Raw genomic sequence first — 6,662 nt, 5'->3', positions numbered from 1 at the left:
TTCCACATGATCTCATTCCTTTATGGATTATAAAGACCATTATAAACTTATTAACAATAATAGATACAGAGGCAGAGCAGCCTCGAACAGACTGTCAAACTATAGTGGGATGGCCAGGGCAGGTTGGGGGTCAGGAAGGGAGGGTAAGAGATCAAGCAAAGAGGAGAACCAAGATGGTGGCGTAGGGTGTAGACCTGTGCGTGCTGCCTCCCACAACATCATTGAAACTACCAACTATAAGACAAACAACTACCATTCAGAACCATGGGGAAGTTGGCCCAGTGGAAGTTCTACAACTGGAAGGAAAGAAAGAAGCACAGTGAGACGGATTAGGAGCTACAGAGGCACCAAGAACAGAGGTACAGAGTTGCACCCCAGCTGGGCTGCAACTGGATGCACGGTTTTTTTCAATTGGAAGGGGTTACAAACTCTCGAATCCTCTGTGCTTGCTCAGGGTGGGTCTCTGAGGCCCCAGACCCCAAGGGAGAGGCAGCATGGCCTTGCAGCGGTTGGAAAGCGAGGGAGGCTCTGGAGCGTAGCTGCTCACTGGCACTGGGGGACGCGAAGTCCCAGAGTCCCAGAGAGGTGAGGAGCCACGGAGATGCCGCCATTGCTATTTGCTCCGCCCCGGTGACTCCCTAAGATCCCGCCCTACTCAATTTACATTCCCATCCAAACTGTGCCAGAGGCACAAGAGGAAACGCCTGCACTTTTACAAACTCTCGAATCCACTGAGCTGGTTCTGGGCGGGATCATGAGGCACCAGACCCTACAGGGAGAGGCGTCACAGCCTTGCAGCGGTCGGAAAGCGAGGGAGGTTCTGTTACGCAGCTGCTCGCTGGCACTAGGGGGCGCGAAGTCCCGGAGTCCCAGAGAGGCTAGGAGCCTTGGAGCACCATTGCTATTTGCTCTGCCCTGGTGACTCCCTAAGACCCCGCCCTACTCATTTACATTCCCATCCAAGCCAAAAGACCCCCCTGCGTTTTGGCAGCATAACACAACAAATTGCAGACTTCAACTCCTCCCACCCATAAGAGACACACTCAAGAAGCAAACCCAGGAGAACCAAGATGGTGGCATAAGGTACAGACCTGTTTGTGTTGCCTCCCACAACAACTTCCAAACTACCAACTATAGGACAAACAGCTATCATTCGAAACCATGGGAAAGCTGGCCCAGTGGAAGCTCTACAACTGGAAGGAAAGAAAGAAGAGCATTGAGACTGAGTAGGTTGTGAAGAGGCACCAAGTACAGAGCCCAACCCAACAAGCTGCAGATTTCAACTCCTCATATCCAAAAGAGACACACTCAAGAAGCAGAATCAGGTTTGGAGGAAGCTGGAGCCAGACCAGGCTGGGCCGGCGACATAGAACCGCTGTACCAGCAAATGCACAAGCACGTCCACCAGTTCCAGTCTCACACGGGACGCTGGGAGATGGCAGACAAGCAGTCTGTGCACTTAGTAGAAATCGAAATCCAAGCAAGCATACCAGATATTCAGCCACCAAGAACGCCTGGAGATTTTGTCCAGCAAGGAGCCGCCCAACAAAAGACAGAATGCCAAACTTCGCGTTGCCCCAGTGAGGCCGGGACAGCCCCGGTGAGGTTGGGATGGCTCCGGTGAGCCCGACACGACCCCGGTGAGGTCAGGACGGCCCCAGTGAGGTCGGGACACCCCCAGAGAGGTTGAGACGGCCCCGGTGAGGTTGACACTGCCCCGGTGAGGTCGGGACAGCCCTGGTGAGGTTGGGACGGCCCCAGTGAGGCCGAAACGGCCCCAGTGAGGTCGGGACACCCCCAGAGAGGTTGAGAGGGCCCAGGTGAGGCCAAAACGGCCCCGGTAAGGTCGGAATGGCTCCGGTGAGGTTTGGACGGCCCCGGAGAGGTTGAACTGGATAATAAAGACCAACATAAACTGATGAACAAAAATAGATGCAGAGGCAGAGCAGCATTGAACAGACTGTCAAACTACAGTGGGAAGCCTGGGGATGGTTTAGGGTGGGGTTAAGAGATCAACCGAAGGACTTATATGCATGCATATAAGAATAACTAATGGACACAAGACACTGGGGGGTAGGGGAGGCCTGGGAAATGTCAAGGGGGGGAAAAGGAGGTATATGTAATACTCTTTGTAATACTTTAAGAAATAAAAATTATTAAAATGAAAAAAAAGAGATCAACCAAAGGACTTGTATGCATGCATATAAGCATAACCAATGGACATAAGACACTGGGGGGTAGGGGAGGCCAGGGGATTGTCAAGGGTGTGAAAAAAGGAGACATATGTAATACTCTTTGTAATACTTTAAGCAATAAAACAACTTTAAAAAACACACACACATGGACAGACAATAGTGCAGTGAATGTCTGGGGAGGTAGCAGGAGCGGGGTGGAGAGGGTCAAAGAGGGAAAAAGGAACATTTGAAATACTTTCAATAATAAAGGTAAATGAAAAAAAAAAAGTTTGAATTTTCATCCTGCAGGCAACAGAGAGGTCAGGACTTGTAAGCTAGTAAGGAATGAGCCCCAGAGCCTTGCACAAGGAATAGATGCAAGTGTTCCAACTTGGTTAAATTAATTTGGTGCAGGGAGGGGGGCGCTGTTTTTATACTGTGGTTGGGTGAGGAGCAGGGACATGAACTGAGGAAGCTCCTGCTGCGGGGGTCATCATGGTATTCAGCTGAGGAAGTTCCCGCTGCAGGGGTCGGCAGGGGATTCAGGTAGGAGTCAGTATCTGTGTGGGGGTCAATTGGGTTCCAGGGAGGAGCCGGTTTCTGTGTCTGGCATGCTGATCTGTTAGAAATTCCAGGGAGGGTCCATTATCTCGTCATGCATCTTCATGTATCTGATCCTGGGCTCTCTCTGAACTAACATCCCGGCCTTTGGTGACAGGGGACGCTAACTCATTCTGACTACTTCCAGCTGGCCAGGGATGATGGTGGGGGGTGGGGGGTTTAAAGGCCAGGGTCAGGCAGAGGCAGATCAGAGGTCATCTGTAGGTAGCTAAGGGGCTTTGGAGCCCGCCAAAAAGAGCGTTGTCCCGGGAGTGTCTTATATGTAGTTCTTCACTCAGCTTAGTCAGGGTCTGCATGTTTTGCTCCACTACTCCGGACTCGTTGATGTAGTAGCAGCATTCCTCCTGAAGGAATATGCAGGTTCCTCCTTTTTCTGCAGTCAGAAGGTCTGAGGTGTGCTGGTTCTGTAGGCCTACCTGGGCTACTGATGTCACTTGCTGCTGTAGGGAGACCCTAACATGACAGGGAGGAAGGCGGCCCAGTGGGTAGGGGGCAGGATGGAGGGAGCAGCCAGGTGAGCTCCGACTCTCTATATAAGGTTAGTTGGGGAACTAGTGTGACCACGAAGCAAGGCCCGGGGTCAGAGGAGTTCATGCAATTGCTTAAGGTGACGTTGCACCAAAAGAAGGTACCCGGGCTGGCCTTGGTGAGACTGGCTGCGGTGTGGTTTTGGGTGCAGTTCCAAGTGACTTGTCCCTCAGTTCCGGATTACTGGTCTGGTAGCACATCTGTGGGGACAAGATGGGCTCTGGAGTTTCGGGAGGCATCACGGACCTTGAACCTCCACACATAAGTGGGTGGGGTTGGGTGTAGGTTCCTCAGGGCCGGGAGGAGAGGAGGAGGAGGGCGACCAAGGTGGACCTTAGTGGGGCCCAACACCTCACATTTATAGAAGTCATGCTGCTCTGGGGTCCTCTTGAGTCTGGAAAGGTGGTGCCACAATGGGTTGGTCGCCGAGCAGCTTGGCCGCAGTGGGGGTTTTACGGTGTGAGGTCCCGTCCACCTAGGTTCCAAGGCTTTTGGATGTAGATTCTTAAGGAGGACCGTGTCACCAGAATGAAGGGATCAGTAGGGAGATGGTGGTTGAGAAAGAAGGGTCTCCCATATAGGAGTTCAAAAGAGCTTAAGAAGGTGGGGCTCCTCGCTGTAGCCCAGATTCTGGTCAGGGCCATGGGCAGGAGGTTCAGCCCGGAGCTGCGAATTTCTAGAGAAAGCTTAGTTAGATGGTCCAATAGGTTGGAATTGAGTGGCTATGATGAGGGTCTGAGCCAGTGACAGACAAATCCAGCAGGATGTAGAGGAGGGATTGATTTTAGAGAGTAGATGGAAAGCTGTGTTGATGAGGGTGGGCATAGGAGTAGGCCCAGGGTTTGTAAATAGAGAGTGACACTAGAGGATTTCCTATCCCCGACAGTAGAATTGATGACTCCCTCATCATTCCATGTCCATTTCACCTGAAAATACTAAAAACCTGAGCTTTTTCCAGAGTAAAAATTGGAGGGTCCTTTGCCAGGTAAGAGCCTGTGAGGAATGATGGGTCATCAGGTCCTGGATGGTGTCGCCGAATCTTCTTCGGGGATGGTGGGAGGCATTTGATGAGCCTGAGAGAAGTAGGTATTGCAGTGAAAGTGGGAGGGAATGTAATGGGGCTATCATCAAGGAGGCAGGGAAGGGGTTCAGTGGTCTGCGGGCAGGTGGATCTGCTGTCAATACCCATGACCAAGATCGTGGAAGGAAAAAGGGGCCCTGAAAAGGAGGGCAGGACAGAGAAGGTAGCCCCCGTGTCAACCAGGAAGGTGATCCACTACCTTCAGCCCAGCCCTGGGCTTGGCAAGGGTGGTGGGGCCGTTGAGGGTGGCCTTCTTCAGTCTTGAGCCAGTCCCAGCATGGCCAGTGGCGGGTCATGACCTGGAAGGGCAGCCCCTCCACGCTGGGGTGTGGAGGGCCTGCCAGCTTTCCAGGGACAGTCATTTTTCTAATGGCCGCTTTGACTACGCGACGGGCAGGGCTTGGTTGGAGCCCAGGGCCGGGGGCACTGCTTTGCCCAGTGGCCTTCATTTCTGCATTTGAAGCATTCTCCGGGAGGTGTACGTCCTCCTGTTACACCCCCACCGTGCACAGCCCCCTTGGGGCCATGGCAGCTGCTGTCAGCCGCAGGGCCACAACCAAGGCGTGAGTTTGCAGGTCTACCTCCTGTGGAAGGCAAGCCTCCCGATTTGACTGTGCCCTTCCTCATGGGCATTAAAATCTTAAAGGCCATGTTCACTAGATCTTGGACCAGGGTCTGAGGGCCATTAAGGACCGTAAAGTGCCAGGGTTCATGTCCCAGCATCAAGAAGGGTTCAGGAATCTGGAAAAGGCTGTGCACAGATGACATAGAAACCCAGAGACTAATAAAGAGTCCGGAGACGAGATATAATTTTGAAAGGCATTGGGGGTCAGAGGACCTTCAGCTAAAGGAACTGAAGAGTCCCTCCTTGTCTAGGCCCCTTGCTTTTATTAACACAATTTGTCCTAAGGCAAGGTGGAGATAATATACTTCAAAGGGTAAGGTTTCAAAGGGAACAGAGTCCATTGTCAGAATGGGGGAATTAGCCTACGGCTGTTCAGGTGTTTGGCCAGTAGGAGGCCATCACATGTAGATTAAGATGCCTTTTAGCTGTCTGGCAGCCACAATGCGTTTCCTATTCAGTTCTGGGGAAAGGCCTTTAGCCATTCCCAACAGGTGACTACATGTGTGACTCAACCCTGTTGAGTCCCCAAGTTTCATCAACCTTTTGATGAAACTCTTAAAATTATTATGACATACTGGAATTGGTTTCCAGCAGTAAAGGTCAGGTTAAGAAGGTCTTTTTAGGGGTTTATGGAAGTTTACGGTAAAGGTGGTCAGGTCAGTGGGAAAGGACCCTCATGCCTCTCAATATGTGAGGCTGGACATAGAGAATGGGACATGGACTCAGACTATGCCCTCAGTTCCTGCTTCCTCCCTCAGGGATAGAATGGATGCAGAAACAGAAGAGGCTGTTGAGGAAGGCAGTCTGTGGCTGGCCGGAGAATGAGTGTTGGAGGGGAAAGGGTGTTTTGGAGCTCACGTTCTCAGGATTTGGGCTCTCAGGGATAGGAAAGAAGGTGGCTGCTGGTTAAGAGGGTCTGAAGAGAAAGAGCTGAGGCTTTTTTCAATTTGAGGAAGATCAGAGAGTGAGAGGGAATGGCTACCGGGATAAAATCCTTCCCAGCTGCAACCTCTCGCAAAGGGAACTGGCCAGCCACCTGTGAATTCAATTGGTGGCAGTCATGGGGGCGGAGATTCGGCAGAGCCCACAGAGGAAGGTGGGCGGTTAGAACTCTCAGAGGGTAGGTATAGTGTGGGGTACAGGTTTCTATGTCAGAGTCGTAAGTGGGGGTAAGAACGGGAGAGGTGGGGATGAAAGATCCTGGGCAGGCAAACAGGGTGGGGCTGGCAGAGAAGGACTCCAGCCGCTTCTCAATTGTACTCAGATGCTACAACCTCCCAGGGGCAGGGCAGAGAGGAGGGGGGTCCTGCGAAGACTGACTGGGGAAGCAGGAGGGGTTAGTCACCCAGCGGCTGGAGTTTCCCCGCAAAGCAGCCGCAGGCCAGGCGCAGGCCAGGCGGAAGAGGGGAGGCGGGGTCAGTGGGTAGCGGAGAAGGTGTTGCTGGAGGAGGGTCAGGCAGGGAGGGAGGAAGGGAGAGTGTGGATGAACAGGAGCACCAGGTGGCCTGTGCCGGAGGAGTTCGCCCCCCCAACCCCCCACTCACCGCACACACCGCAGGGCACACTCGGCAGGTTCTGCAGCGCAAAGGCAGCACGGCCACAGCCTGGGGGGAGGAGGGAGGATGGGGCGAGG

Source organism: Myotis davidii, unplaced genomic scaffold (assembly GCF_000327345.1).
Source record: "Myotis davidii unplaced genomic scaffold, ASM32734v1 scaffold2803, whole genome shotgun sequence".
Taxonomy (NCBI): Eukaryota; Metazoa; Chordata; class Mammalia; order Chiroptera; family Vespertilionidae; genus Myotis; species Myotis davidii.
The sequence above is the reverse complement of the archived record's forward strand: the minus strand, read 5'-3'. Positions refer to the sequence as shown.